Consider the following 17193-nt stretch of genomic DNA (forward strand, 5'->3'; position numbering starts at 1 on the left):
AAACGCATGAATTCATGTATAATTATTCTCTTTTCTCCACGTTTTACACCTTTAATTTCCTAATGCCCATTTAAAGTCTGCATAGCTTAGTATTCGGCGTTCATGAAATCAGTGATATTTTAAAACTATATGTAGTCTATACGATAAACACTTGTGTGAGGTGGATCGATCTATACACATGGAATTTAAGCATAACGAAGAAAATCGAATGGCTAAGCAAAATTATATTTAGCAACATATAGTATATCCTGGTAAATGTTATAATTGAATTTGATAAGAACTTGCTGGTGTGATTTATTCCTCCGTAAACAATTACATAATTATTTTTTCTTTACCGAGATAAAGATGTTAAAGTTGTTCAAGGTAAATATGTGGGGAATACCTTATTCTTCAAAAGTTTTCATCTTACTTCTCAAGCTTCCGGATGATTTAACAGATTAAAGTTTTTGATGCAGTCATGACCAAGGTTAATATTAGAAAAGTAGGACACACTTTAAGGTCAAGGTCACGAGGTCAAAAATCAAAGTGTATTAATAGGTCTCGTCACTAGGTAATACACATATTTTCACATATGAAAGCCGTATCCCTTCTCATTCAAAAGTTATGGCCAATTTAAAGAAATAAAGTTTTTTTTCAAAATAGGCGAAACTTCATGGTCAAAGTCACGGGTCAAAAATCGTAGTGTATTTAGAAAACTTTTTCAAGGGCAATTCACAGGTTTAATACGTAAGCCATATCTCTTCTCATTCAAAAGTCATGACCAATGTTTAACTTTTTAATAAGTAGGTCACACTTCAAGGTCACGAGGTCAAAATTCATAGGTATTTAAAAAGGTCTTGTCATATGTAATACACATTTCAATATGAAAGCCCTATCTCTTCTCATTCAAAAGCTATGGCCTAATCAATGTAGTATTTTAATTTTTTAAAAGTAGATCAATCTTCAAGGTCAGGTCACGGGTCAAAAATCATAATGTATTTAAAAAGGTCTTGTCACAGGCAATATATTTGTGTAGTATGACAGCAAACATCTCTTCTCATTCAACAGATATGACCAAGATTATAGCTTTTGTGACGGACGGTCAGACTGACAGAACTACAGACTGACAGACGAATGAGATATAAAATCCCCTCGCTTTCGCGAAAGTGGGGGACACAACAACAAAGTGATTGATTTTTGAAAATATACAAAATTGGACAATCCGTACTCGAAAAGAAAGCGTATGAACACGGGACCCAGGAAATTTCAGATGTAGGATCAGGTGCCTAAGAATCATCATCTCCTGTAGATCAGTCACACTGTCAGTCTATGTATTAACATATAAAGTACTAGTAAATAGAACATTCCACAGTCGAATATATGGTAGAGGAAAGAAATGGATGTGTGCATACCCTAAAATTTGGAAATATGATCATGTTTTTTTAAACTTCCATTTTAAATACATTGCAAACATTTCGCAGAAAAAAAGAATCTGGAGTTTTAAATATTCCATCGGTAAATAGTCATGATAATAATCTAAGAGTAGTTAGTTGAAAACAGTTACAGCCAAGGGATGAAAACAAAAACCTTTATTTCACGATGACTTTTTAGATCTAATGTCTCCATTCATTTTTACATAAAAGCTGACCATAATTTGCATCGTCCTCGTAATTTTCAGAATAATAGTGTTACACAAACAGAACCAATCACTTTGTATACCTGTATTTAATCTAACCAGATACATGTTCATCTGGAAAATGCGCATTTGCAAATTAACAACTGATCTGTGTCAAAATGTTTGGGTGAAAAATAATCGAAACAGCCTCTTTCAATTTTTACAGCTTACAAAAAATTGAGGAAAATGACTAAAGAGTCAATGTTACGTAGTAAAATGTAATTAAAGTAGACTCGATCAAATACAGATTTAACCAATTTGTATGGATGAACTATTAAGATGTTACGAACAAATTTGGTTGGTTGCAGAGCATAAAGGGGCCTAAAAATCATTAGAGGTGGGGTCAAGTCATGAAGAGGCCAACATCACTTGTCGACCGGAAACATCCGTCGTGCTGCCCTTGTATTGATCGGTAAAAAGAAAAGATGTCCTATACAAGGTCATTGTATCGACATTATAAAATGAAATGACTCGATATCCTTGTATCATCAACTTGTTTGCCAATGTCCTGGAAATACAAGGTCTTATCGAATTAACTGATACATAAACGCCATATGAATAAGTAAGGGAGGTTCATGATAAACAGTTGCAGTCATAAGTTTATCATAAAGTTATATATCCTTGTTTCATCAACGATTAATTGCACATGTCCAGTAAACAAACGAAATCGTGAACGAGTCGAAAACATGAAGATATTAATCAGAGGTGAGATCTTTATTTTGGTCACACCCGCTGTGATTGTTGAAAAAAGTAGACAAAGTAGTTTAGTCAAAGAACGAGGGCGCTTTTGATTGGCATTCGGCAGGAATCTGTGCGTAATTGAAATTAACATGAAATTTTAAGATTTTTTTAAACGCCATATGAACAGGAAAGGGAAATTGACCTTTGATTTGCTAAAAAATAACTTGAAAATTGGCCAGAAACATTTGCAAAATGGTACATTTTAAAAAGTTTAAAATCATAAAGTCTTCTTATATTGAAACGTTATTTGTGTGTGAAACCATTTACACTAACTTTTCAAAAAAAATCCAAAAATGTGGTGCTTCTTTGTCCTTTTAAAATCATATGAATGTGTATGAACAAGCTCCAGTGAACTGGAACGAAAAGTTTCGTGAACTGGCATGGGGCGTTAATTTTTTTTTCTTTCATGCAAACAACTATTCATTTTGTCAGTTTCGTTTTATGTTCTAATATATTAAAATTTTGAATTAGATTAATTTTGGTTTAGTTTGGTTCTCGAGCGTTCAATTAATTATAATCCCTATATAATGTACATCATGTACACGGTCACATCTATATGCATTAAATATTTTAGGTGTTTATTTTTTGTGAAACATTACTATGTATTACTACTCCCTACGAAAAACGGACAAAAATGTTTCAATCTCACACTTTCAAACTAAGGTAGTTTTGTCGAATTTTGTAATAAGTAATGACTAAATAAACTGTAAGAAACGTGTGATGATGTCATACAAAATGTGATCAAACGATAGGTTGTATTTATAAAAGACCTTAGAATTTTCAAAAGCTTACTTTAAACTTTTTAGGTTTAATCCTTGTAACAGAAATACATGTGTACATTTCATTGTTTACATTTATATCTATACACATAATCGTTTACAGAATATTGTGTTATTAATATATATATATAACATATATGTCACTGAACATTTCATTGATGGAACAGCTCCATAGTAACGGCGAGAACCGTGTTAAACGGAAATGGTTTTCTTAAGAAATAAAGATGATATTCAGTTGATGTAAATATCACTGACTACATATTAGTATATGTACGTGTTGTGTCAATTGGTACATGGTTTACATGACTATATTTCTGTTTAAATTTTCCTTTTCAAGCTGGTGAATTTAGATTTAGACTGTATCTGGCAAGATTTTATTTATCAGAATACTAAGTACTTCACAATACGGTCACATCGTCTTTTGTGGTTTTACTTGCAAAAAAATCAATAAAAAAATCAAATGGCTGCAAAGTCTTCAATTGATCGCACCGATTCCAAATAATGAAGAAAAAATATCTTGTGTGTTCTTTTTATCCATGAAAATTAAACACGAGTTTTTATACATAATAAATGGTGGTCAAAGGTCAACGAGGACAAGGTAAAAACAAAAGGCCCATAGGCCACAACGCTCACCTAAGTAGCTTTTGGTCATGCTGTTCTTTACCTATCTCACTCTACTTTGTAATACCGACTATGGCCCCGCCTTACCCCAGGGGTAATGGCTTGGAACAATTTAGAATCAACACTTCCTCAGAATACTTCCACATGAGTTTCAGCTTTTCTGGTCAAGTTCCTTGAAAAGATTTTTTTTATAGATTATTCTATATATTTCAATGTAAAACATGGATTTAAACTGTAAACCCCCCGGGGGTTAAAATGTGAACAATTTACAATCAACACTATTCCAGAATACTTTCAGATAAGTTTCAGATTTTCTGGCCCAGTCGTTCATGAGAAGTTTTTTCTTAATGGCCACACCTACTTTTGTCTTTTTTATTATCTAGCCTTTCAAGGAAAGCTTGGTCCTCCATTTCAAGAATTTAAACTTCCCTTCATCCAAGGATGCTTTGTACCAATTTTGGCTAAAATTCGCCTAGTGCATGGTTCTTGAGATGTGAAATTTTTTTTCATAGACGAAGAGCAATGGAAAGAGGGTGATAAGACCAGCTCAATTGAGTTTTCATGTCAGGTGAGCTCAAAATGGAAACAGTTGATAAATTCTCACCAAATTTTGTAAAGGTCAATCCGCTATACAAAAAATATTTGGAAAAGGTCAAGGAAAGTGCAATGTCAAAAATGTTGAATATCAATATATGAAGTTATAATAAAAAGAAAAGGTCAAAGTAAAAAGGGTTAAGTTTTATGTTTGTCTGTTGTTCTCTCGAGAATATTTCACTCAGAGCGGCTATTGAGCAGTGAGGAATCTTCTCTTGCTAGCATCTACTGCGACACGGGGCTTCGGTTTGAACGTGTCATCCGACTGACCAGTCTCCATGTCCAACAGTGGGATTCAAACCCGCAACAAAAATATGAAATTTATCCGTAACTCTTAGAGCAGAGGCCCTACCACTGCGCCACACAATTAAGATTATTCAATAATTCTCAATAACAAGCATATGATTTCAAGTTTGATGTTTTTACTCTGTTTCTGCTTCTTATTATTATTATTATTTTTAAAAAAAGAAGGGAAAATCTTTTCCGCGAATGATCTTGTAAACTACACGTATATAGGTGAAACCTTTTTAGGGTGAAGTAGGCATGTTATGTAGATTTGCGGAAAACACAATATTTTGCGCGCACGTGCTTGCAAGAGCGCGCACGTGAAAAAACGCGTGAAATGACCAAAATATGTATAAGCCGTAACTTTTCTATTTTTTGATTAAATGCTTTGATACTCATAATATAAGTATATATTAGTAGTATATGTTGACAAGGTTAAAATACAGGATTCACACTGACATGCATTCGTGCGTTTCGCTCTAATTGGCTTCAACTAACCCTCTCTACACTGCACATAAAGATCTTTCTTGTATTTTTTTGCAGTTCATAATCCTTTGAAATTTTCACAGTTTATTACACACAATATGAAGATCTACATTTTAAAAGGCAAGATAAATTAATTGCTATATAATAATTTTCATGAAAACAGCAGTGATTTCTATTCACTGCTGTGTTGTGGCAAGAGCGCGCACGTGCACCATATGTTGAAAATCATATAAATAATGGATGAAGCCGTAACTTTTCTTTATATCATATATTTTTTGAAACCCACAAAACATGAATATAGTAGTAGAGATGGCCAAAATGACATGGTCAAAATTGCAAGATCTTACGCGCATGCACGTGCGCTTTGCTCTGATTGGTTGGAAAAAGTATCAAAATCTTTTTCTTGTTTTATGTCATAATCCTTTGAAATTTTGATTTTTTAGAAAATATTTTTAAAAGAACTACCTATATATATATAAAAATTATCATGAAAGCACATAAATCCACGTGTGCTGCAATCTGATTGGAAAAAACTTTACATGCCTATATCTTTCTTGTTTCCCATACAAAACAGGATGAACTTTATGAATATGAATAGGTATTATGAATTCCTTATGATATTGCTATCAAAATTGAATGCAAGGACGTGCTTCCATGCACATGCGCACACGCAATGCGTAAAATGAACAATATGTTTGAAAAACGGTAAAATTTATATAGAGTTTTTATTGATTTCTGGAATATAAAGATATGTTAATGGTTTTAGACAACATGTCAAGATCACCTTGCATGTGCATGCACGCGCGTTTGCGAACAATGCGTTAAATGACAAAAAGTTGATATCATTGTAGCTTTTAAAATTCTTTTATGAAATCCTGCGATACTAAGCATATTGAAAAAAGTTTTAAAGGAAATTTGCAAAAAAAGAATTATGGCATTGTTGGAAGAAGAGCCTATATATTTCTATATAAAACTGTCGGCCATTTTGGCCCCGCCCTACAATTAGAACAAACTAGTTCTCAATAACATGCATAAGATTTCAAGTTTGATGAAAATATCTAAAATTGATGCTCAAAACATTATGAATTCAAGGTATAAAAAAGAAGAAGAAAATGAATGGTGCCGTTGGATTGTTCTCATCATTATATGTATATAAAGAAATGATAAGCAAATAAAGTATGAAGATACCTTGAATACTTTTTTTTAAAATGGGGGAAAACACAATATTGATGTCGAGGTCAAAGAAAATGTCACAGAAAACACATTGATGTAGATGAATACTGAATAGCTCTCACCAATATGTATAAGCATATTGGGTTTATTAGCGTGTATCAGAATATATCGTTTTATCAAAACCATCTAAATAAGGTGAGATCATCAAGGTATATGGAAAGTCTCGTTTTTAAAAATTTATCAGCACACATGAAGTGACAAACACCTTATTCTTCTAAGTTTCTTAACTTGAGAAATGTATATATTCACTGATTTAAGAAAAGTCAAAGTGAAGGTCAAAAATGTAATAGTACACGTCTTTGGGAGTTCTCTTCAGCGTGTATCAGAATATAACGTTTTGATTCAAAACCGAGGTCAAGGTCAAAGGAAAGGTTAGGGTCAAAATATTTAAATTCATTTGAATAGTTCTCGTTTTTTAAATTTTTTCAGCATATGAAGTGACAAACACTATATGTCCCTGAACATATTCATGGCGGGGTATAAAAACGAAGGTCTTTCAATTGGTATTAAAGACGTCAGCCAAAATCAACCCAATGGTAGGCTATATTTGCTAAAAAGGTTATTCTTACGATCATGTTGAAATGCTGACTTTAAATAAGGTCTACTTGTTTACCTCGTTTTATGTTCATACGTAGAGCCTGCTCTTGCGTATCGAATCAACTGAGATATATAAACGCCGTATGCAAATCCTTGTCATATCAACTTGTCTATGATTAGCCTACCTCGGTTCAAATATAATAGTACTCAGATCATACACTGCTGTAACTTTTATAAACTTGAACATACAGATTTTTTAATATGCATTTATAATAAACGGTTTCTCCTTCAGTATTTTTGCATAGTATTTCAAAGTGAACTCAAGGTCATGGGAAATACCAATGTCAGATAGTTTTCATTGAATTGCGTAGATCTCATCAATGTATACCTTTGTATTATGTCCTTCAAAAATAAATGAAAAATGAAGAATATCGAGGTCAATGTTCATATAAGGAAAGTGAAAGTCATAACATTCTGAATATTAAATACTTCCTTTCAACAGGTAACAGTGTATAGATTCCGATAAAAACATCTCATATAGTTACTCTGATTCTCAGCTAAGCGTATGTTATAAGGAATATCTAGATAAATGGCAGAAAATTATGCACAAATACTCAAATAGCTCGATGTATCAGCGTTTAAATTAGGTTATCTTGAACAATTTCTATTTAATGAGTAAACTCCCAATGTGACAGGTGTATAGACAGTATTTTATCTATACTCGAAGCGGAACATGAAAATATTATTACATTCTGAAATATTTAATAATTTCATTTGCGTTGATTTTTTTTTTCAGTACGTGAATTGAAGTATGGATTAGGCTCGAGTGTTCAAGATAAATTAAAAAAAATTATTGTAATTTACTTATACGCACGATGATATGTTTTATAATTTGTATAATATTTAATTATATAGTATGTATTCAGTAAGTTAGATCTTAATAATGAAAAATGAATATGAGCTTTAGTATGATTAACATTTAAGGCATTGATCTAATGACTAGATCAATACCGTAGTTTTATATTAGAATTTTTTTTATTTTTAATATAGCGAGAGTTTTAAAAAATTAATAAGTAAAATTCCGTCAAATAGCGATCAAATTGTTGTCGAAGCATATTTTATGTTGTCTCCGGTCCGAAAATAGAGGCTGAAATTCAATTTATCAATGAACTTATACAAATTTCATGTAAATTATAGGTTGTCTATTAATAAATTTTACGAAGGTGCATTAATCCACAGATCACTTGTTGCCTGACTGACCTTCAAGACTTCAACGCATCTAATGTAGCTCTCGAGACCTTCGTTCATAATATGTATTTCACTGATGGGCAAACTAGTCTTGTCTGCTGCCCCAAAAACTTGACTTGTGGTAAAGTTTAAAGCTCGAATTGTACTTTTTGCCCAAACGATTTACAAATAAGACCTGGTAGAATAGAAGGGGTGCCACTTTTGCTGGATGCAGTACGACGCCTCTAAAAAATTACCCCTACTGAAAAGTCCTTTCATACACAAATAGACTCGGTCCTTAGGACTCATCGCGGTTACTTTCACAATATAAAGCCGTTTTGAAATCTTCACTTCCTGGTCTTCAAAGACATTATAAAAATTAGGATCCAGAAGTACTCCAGAAATTGAAACCTATATACTCTTGGTAGATGTATATCTTTTATCAAAATGCAGTTTAAAATTCCCTCATGAAAATTCGCAGAAAACGCAACAGTCTGAGATGTGGAGGTGTCTTTCACTTAACATCCCAACAATGGTGTGGTAGTATTTGAGTATGAAATTGTTGAATACAATCGTGCAAAATGCAATTGTCTGAGAAAACAAAATCGCAGATTTATATGCAGTTTTAATTTGTCGATGTTCTCATTCATAAAAGAACTGTCAATTGCCGAAATGTCTAAATTAACCTATCAATTAAATCATACAGTTCTAACATTCCTTTTGGGTTGATTGATTGTATGTTGTTTAACGTCCCTCTCGAGAATTTTTTACTCATATGGTAACGCCACCACTTGCCGGTGGAGAGCTACAAATTCTATCCTATTCTCGGCACTTAGGGCCATTGAGCAGTGAGGGATCTTTTTCGTGCCAGCACCTACTGCGCACGGGACCTCGGTTTTATAGTCTCATCCGAAGGACCGGTCTCCAAGTCCAATGGTGGGATTCGAAACTGCGACGTAAGGATCAACTCCTTCGCGACTGTAAAGCCGACGCTCTTACCACTGCCCCACCCGGGCGACTGCAACTTTTGGAAATTTAGATTCCAGTTCCAGTATATATTCAAATTCACACAGAAATGTTCAATCCTTTAAGGGTACACGTCAGAGAATGGTTTTATTTTTTCAATTGAGAACTTTCAGAATTAGTATTATACAGATAAACTAAACTTACATAAGTCTTTGAAATGAAGAGAAAGACAAAGGTTTATGTGTTAAAGGGAAAACCATGCATTCAAGCATATGTGCGTGTGTGTGCACGTATTTTCACCCTGAAATTACAAATGTAATTTCCTGTAGCAGCAACCTCAAGTTTTGTGATAAAGTATCAAGTGACCTTTAACGTTCAATGTGTTTTTTATTGTAAAAACATAGTGCTGAATTTTCATCCAGGAACTGGAAGCTTGATACACCTTTAATTTTAAATAATTAATCAAACCTTTCGTTGACTTTTCTCGATTAATATACAGGTATTAGAAATTCATGTCCCACTGAAGATAAAGGTACATGTAAAATCGTTGAATATAACCTTCATACTGATTTTAAACAATTTAATTGTTTTCATGTATTTGTAAAACTGTGAAGTTATAGATTCGTCTTATTAATTTGAAAAAGTACCCCAAATTATTGTGAGCAAATCCGTACTCCCTAAATACCGACAAGCTTTATACTAAGTATGTTTTTATATCAGAAAGTTGACTCAAATGTATTATAATGGTCTTCATTCTGTTTCCCACTTGTTTGTACATTTTCCTGTTCAACCCTTCTATTGCAGGCTGTATCGTTCAGGTGTTGTGCAACAGCAACATAATTTATATTTGTGTTCATGACTCCAAACGAATGAAAGAATGCAACTGGATTGCCGACATAAACATCTTTTCGTCACTGGCAAGTTTCGTGTTCCATGGTCTGTTATGTGATTAATGCTAGGACCTACTAGTTTATTTGAATGTTGTGTAGAAAAATTTATAATGCAAAACCAGTTTGCTGTAGACCTTTGTTCGACAAGATAGAAAAGGGAATGAAGAAATATTTGAATGGTGAGCAAATACATACAGTTAACACCACGTACTTAATTTTGAATGTGTGCATTTAATATCTAAAATTATGGAATCGACTGCAGTAAAGAAAGCAGTTGTGAGCACTTTCCTTCTGTTAAAAGGGGAAAAAATAATCCGTGCGGTTAGTGCTAGAAAAGGTATTGAAAGTTTTATATACCGTTATTATTTTGTCTCAAGAAATGTAACGTTTTTATAATGATTTCTGGCAGTAAATGTCTGCTTGATTAAAATATATCAAACATTTAATAGCCCTGAGTTTGCATCACTTCAGATATGTTGAATTTTCATCTGAAGCATTACATGCGTACATCATGGACTGGTGCACACAATTTGGTGAACCGTTTTGTCTGCAGAGAAAATTCAGGTCATGTTATTATTTTGAGATGATTCTCAAAGGTTTAACACTCCTGGATTTGGCACACAAGATAAATTCATGTGGTCATAGTAATTAATAATATCGACAGTGTCTCAATAAATAGCTTCTTAACATAAATATATGAAATAAATGGGGGAAAAAACACTTCAGGCATGTAGTATCAGGGGGTCGGACATTTCATAAATCCTTCCATGGTTTTATTGATAATTTAGTATGTAAATATCATTGATGGATTCGACTCCTATCCCACATTCTTATGTACCGTTGCATCCTGCAATGTTGATATATTCATTTAGTGAGGGAGTTCAAGAAATAACAGCCCACCTCAACCCCAAAATCAGGAATAGGAATTTAGTTTTGACAATTTCCTTTCTACTCCTCAAAGATTTTTGCTCCATCCCAACTTTTTTATTTTAAATGATACTACGTTCCTTTACTCAGTGTACTGTGATCAGATTTATACATGAATAATGCATTTGGTTTAACTTTGTAAACCTGAAATAATTTCACCTTAATCACACATCTTCTACCTGCAATTCTTCTCCCATCTAAATGTCCAGTAAAGAACGCACTCGTTTTTAAAATGCTCTGACAGATTTATACACTTGACTTATTTCATGACTGTTTATATTTTAACATTACTGTGGTCTTGAAATACTTTATTCATCTATTTTTTTTTTTCAAAACAGCAATTATAGCCTTATTTTTTTAATGTTAGTGTATGATAAAATGTTTCAATTTTATCAGCTGTATATATATATAGATATATAAAAAATCTTCATTAAAAAAAGTAAATCATTTTAACACAAGCTTTGAACAGGCTTTATGTGAATCACATCATATACCATCTTCGCTAGCCAAGGGTTTCCGATCCGAAATCTACTCTACAACCCTTGGCAGATTTAGTCCTATCAAACGAGAACTTTAATTGCGCCACCTATCGCCGTAATTGAGTTAAGTCCCTTGAATCCCTTTAATATTTGTATGAAAATCGCTGTAACATACGTAAATCAATATGACGTTTGAAACAATAACCTCCATGCAATTTGATGTGGAATATAACCCAACAACCTCATACAGCTGTGGGCACACCTCAAAAGTGGTAAAAAATATCGTTCTTCATGGATTTTTTATCAAGAGTTTGACAACACTTTCTACATGTTGATGTATCAATTATTATCAATGAGCCGTGACATTTGATTGGCTTAAATTGATCCACCTAAAATGCGGAACACGGACTTAAGCATCTTCGCTAGCCAAGGGTTTCCGATCCGAAATCTACTCTACAACCCTTGGCAGATTTAGTCCTATCAAACGAGAACTTTAATTGCGCCACCTATCGCCGTAATTGAGTTAAGTCCCTTGAATCTCTTTAATATTTGTCCAATGAAAATCGCTGTAACATACGTAAATCAATATGACGTTTGAAACAATATGGCGACCTCCATGCAATTTGATGTGGAATATAACCCAACAACCTCATACAGCTGTGGGCACACCTCAAAAGTGGTAAAAAATATCGTTCTTCATGGATTTTTTATCAAGAGTTTGACAACACTTTCTACATGTTGATGTATCAATTATTATCAATGAGCCGTGACATTTGATTGGCTTAAATTGATCCACCTAAAATGCGGAACACGGACTTAAGTGGTCCATTAAATAATCCTTGAAAACATATATAATCAAAAGAAAAAAATTCAAATAAATTACTCCCTTGTTTTTCTTAGCATACATCACGTCCTAACTATCATCCCTTGTAAATAATACTCTTCTTTTGTATAACACACTAACAGACTTTAATTCAGCCGAAAATCGTCGATTAGTGAAAACCGTGCGTAGACTGGGACTTCGCAGCCAATCAAATTCGTTTGCGCGAGTTCTAAAATTTTCAGCCAAATCCGCCAAGGGTTGTAGAGTAGGTATCGGATCGGAAACCCTTGGCTAGCGAAGATGATCATATACAAGGGGTAATCAAAAAGTTCACAAACTAATTGAATAACTTCCATAAAAGAAATGATATAGGGTTTCAGTGTTGATTTTTTTTTTAAAGTAGTCCTCTCCAATTTTACCAGGCATCTGCAACCATTCTGCCCATGCGCGTATCAAGTGATCTAGTCGGTCATGTGACAAACTCCATAGCGTTCTAAAAGATTTTTCTGACTCTTAATATGTCTTAACATGCTAGTTATTTTTAATAACAAAAACAGTCATTCTGTCAGAAATGGCCAATCTCGACACAGTATGGCATTGGGTGGATAAGAAAATCCTTTTCCAGAATGAGCATGGTGGCCGTCATAACCCCGAATCCTCTGTCTTTGGAGCAACGTTTATTAGTCCCCTACCGGTGAAACCGGAGGGGACTATAGGTTTTCTCTGAGTCTGTCTGTCCGTCTGTCTTACCCACTTGGTTTTCTAAACGCTTACCAGATATTGAGCTGATTTTTGGTATGTGAGTTTATCTTGATGAGTTACAGATCAAGTTTTAATTTCATTAAATTAAATTTAATTTAATGAAATTAAAACTTGATCTGTAAATTTGCTTATGCAATACTCTCAGAATGCTTGTTCAATATGGATAAAGTATGGGTGCCTCCTTTTTATCATATCTGATATTTTAAAGTCTAAAGTAAATGATATTTTAGGGATTTAATAATGAAGTTATTGTTAAGATATTCAATACATCTCTTCCCCAGCTTGATTTCACCGGACAACATAACAAGCATCATTTTTAAATATCTCCCCTTCCTTCTCTAGAACAATGAATCCAATTAATGACTAAATTTCTGGTAATTCTTTTGTCTTCACGTGTACAAATTATTATATACTAGATTATATTAGATAATGCTTGCCAAATTTCATTCTGATCTGAATTGTAGTTTTGTAATTATAGAGATAGTTCGGGAACTTTTTGATCACCCCTCGTAAACATAATGTATAGTCATATTAATAAGTAAATTCTGAAATTAACAGATGGTAGTAAACACCAAATTTACATGACAACTTATCCTTGTTTTTAAAAGCATTTACAGCAAAATTTATCCAATCCTGATGTTGAAAGTATTCCGAAATCTTGTCTAAATAAATTGGATGTAGTCCCTCTCACTAACTTTGTTTAAATTGTTTACTAATCCAGAATTTTGTCTAATCCACCAATTTCATTGGTGGATGGACTAGGACAAGTATTTAAAAAAAATTGTGCTATTTTTAGTATCACTACAAGTGACTTCTTTCCTTTCTTTCAAAAAAAAAAGGGGGGGCTGAATTAACCTGATCCTACTCTGAAAAAGGATCTGAAAGTTGAAGAGTTTGTTTTACTTAATATAAGACATATGAATTATTTAACACTACAGAGTACGAGATTGTCTTTGCTTGTAGATGGAAGTTACAAATGAAAAGTGCAAAGAATCAGACTAGTAGAGTAAGTAGACTTGTTTTCACTCTTTAAGACAGAACTGTCTTTTTCCCAAACATTTGCAATGTTCATATTATATGTAATCAATATGAACATAAATTATGAATTAAATATGTATTAATCTTTTCTACTTTAATGATTTACTTTTATCACAGTTTTTCTACTTTATTTATTATATGATATTATATTCATTGATCATTTCTTTTGCATTACATAATCAGGAATCATAAGAAATTTTTAATATTTATTTTTTAGCATTATCAAAGCCTTTAGGTGTTGTTTTATTTTCCAAGAAAATAGTAGCAAAACTTTCCATTAAAGCATGCTTGCATCAGAAGTTAAGTATTATGGATTTGTGTAAAAATTTGGTTTACTTAGAATGAATACTAAGTTATCTTTAACTAATGTAATCTGTAATGATTTGGTTTTATTCACTGTAAATTTTAAGTTGTAAATCTGAACTTTCTGCACTGACTTCATTAGAGAAGAAATTATATGAAATGTTCCCAAACTTACTGAAATAGAGTCAAACTTTGTTATTTCAAACTCAACTGGACTGTGAAGAACTTCAAGATATATGTACCTAAGGATTCAGCATACAGATTTGGGACTTCCAAATCACAGTGACACTTCGGTATGGTATTTGAGAAATCAGTTTGAGATACTAAGGTTTGACTGTATTCTAAAGATATATTGTTATGTGATATCATCTACTTAATCAATATCAAAATTTTGAACAATGATCAAATCATAAGATGTTAATGAATTTAAAAAAGGGAATTAAAATGACAAATTTTTTTTTGGTTTTGTTCATTAAAATTAAAAAAAAAAAAGAAAGATATAAACATGCCTGTGATCTCAAAGAAAGTCAGACAATACTCTTCTAAAATCTTGGAATACTGTAGCTCTTGATGTTTACTAAATGAAACACCTTATCTGCAACCTTTTGCCCTACCTGTATGTAAAATCAGGCATTGGCTTCTGTTGGCTGTTTGTCCATCCAAGAAATAATTAACTATACCAGTTCTATACTATGACAAATGAATAAAAACTGTTTCTTTGTTTTTGATGATAGGGAATCATTTATGATTTTTTTTTTCAACTCGCTCACTTTTAAAGCATGAAAAATACAGTATGTAAAGATTTCCTAATTAGTGACTTTCTCTTTGAGTCTTCTACTCTATCAAATATTTAAAAAATTATTAAAAGATTTAAGATTTTTGACCACTAAAAGCTTTTAGTCATTTGACTCAGAAATCTTGAGCTTCTGGTTCTCTGCTGTGTCATGCAGTAAAATTACTTTACAGGCATGTAATCCATACTGCATTTTGCTCTCTTTTTTTAGGTTGAGAATGTGACTATCTCCTTTAAGGTATCTGATCCATAACAGCCTCAGATTCAATGAAACTGAATGCATAACAGATATATATTGGCTGAATACTCAATATATGGAGACATGATCTTCATGTTTTAGTCATATTATGTAAAAGTGGAATATGTCCTAATTTTTTACCTCAACCTGTCCTTGAAGAGTTATCACCCTTTGCTTTTAGCCTTTTAATCAATAAAATTCATTCTCAAAAAAATTTATCTCAGACCTGTTTACCCATATCGTCGTCTCTCAGTATTTTTGATTAGATTTATCCATGAGATTTGGCATTTGCTAGTAAGATTTAACTTTCCACTGATGTTACATATTTCAGAAGAGAACAACTGCTTTTCTGATTACAAAAACTTGGTTTAAAACATGTTCTTTGTCATTTTATAATACCACAGCATTTTGGCAACCCGACATCACTTAAGAGTTTGAAATCTTTCTCTTTTTTAGCGATGCAAAAGCGTGAAACGAAGATAGATCATAACGAAAACTAACTGCTAATTCCAAACGAACATATTTCCGATAATAGCAAATCGTGAGACGTATTTTAAACTAAAAATCCGCACAAAATACGGTGAAATCATAAGAGTAAACAGGTCTGCTATCTGGTGAAAAATTATTTTTTAATCATTTTTCTATCCTTAATAATTATACACATGTTTCCGTCGTAGCATTTTATGATGTTCATTGTAATTAAATCTTTACTTTAAAAAAATTTGCTTGTTCTTGGTATAGACCTCAATGCATTCTTAATTACTTAATTACTGTTTGGGTAACCATATTTTTGAAAAATCAAAGTTCTCCGGTAAATCCTCTTCTACTCTAAACTGAACTAATGATAAAGATTTTTTTTCTGAACATATGCAGAAATAAATGAGGACAGGGCCAGTAAAAAGCCTTGAAAACTAGGACAATTACATGGTCCCTACGGTTTAAAAATATTATTTGCAACCCTGCAACAATGTTAATTTGACTACGTTAACTCCGAAAACCACGTGACAGCGCCCAAATATGATTACTCAACTCACTTTGTTTCAAACCCCTTGCACATAGCTTGTTTCATGAGATCAGAAATTGATTTTAAAAAAACATTTAAAGAAGTCTACTATATTTGTAAGCGCGTTATTATATCTCTCCATGAAATCGAATTTACATTCTTCAAGTTGGGAGAGAAAGGCAAACGCGATTCCCCTACCCTTTCTTACTATTGTACGTGTAGAATCACTAGAATGCAATTTTAGCAAACATGGCAATAATTTTTTTCTGAAAATCCGTACCTGTAGTGTTATCTTCTTGGGTATAAAATGGACGTCCTTCACTATATATTTACCATCTTTGCATTAACAAAATACCTTTCTTGGGGGGTAAAATCGGCTGTAAAAACCAATATGGCGCACATGCGTGAACACGGACCAAATACATAAAAAAATTAAAGGAGTTGTCCGGATAAAAACGGACGCTTTAGTAGATAACTGCGTTTTGCTGTTGTTGATGCATCCTATTCGAGTTTCATTAGAGACAAAAATGTTAATATGTCTCTGGTTTTATGTAACGAAGCAAGTTCTAGAGAAACGCTTGTAAGCTGATATTCTGTGTTTTAGGAGCCATCTGGTCCTAGGATCATGAAACATCTTAAGCTTAAGTCAAATCTTTATTTTATTATAAAATGCTTGTTTTATGCCGAGAACCGATTTTTATGCTGAAAACTGCTTTTATGCCAAAATGTTTTTATGATGCAGTTTACCCGGGATTTTATTAAATTAAAATAGAACTTAAAAAAAAATAGTAATGGCCATATATTCATTATTCCC

The 17193-nt window shown here is 32.7% G+C and overlaps 1 protein-coding gene across 1 annotated transcript in view; it reads right to left on the bottom strand.

Annotated features, from left to right (window-relative positions):
- Nucleotides 1–16786, bottom strand: part of LOC134280738 (uncharacterized) — a 31541-nt gene extending 14755 nt beyond the window's left edge. Inside the window, exon 1 of the mRNA XM_062763201.1 lies at nt 16660–16786. The gene's annotated coding sequence lies outside the window, so the exon portion shown is untranslated. The remainder of the gene's footprint in view (nt 1–16659) is intronic.
- Nucleotides 16787–17193: the final 407 nt, after the last annotated feature.

Source organism: Saccostrea cucullata, unplaced genomic scaffold (assembly GCF_032062105.1).
Source record: "Saccostrea cucullata isolate Sc308-1 unplaced genomic scaffold, CSIRO_AGI_Scuc_v1 ctg105, whole genome shotgun sequence".
In the NCBI taxonomy this organism is placed as follows: Eukaryota; Metazoa; Mollusca; class Bivalvia; order Ostreida; family Ostreidae; genus Saccostrea; species Saccostrea cuccullata.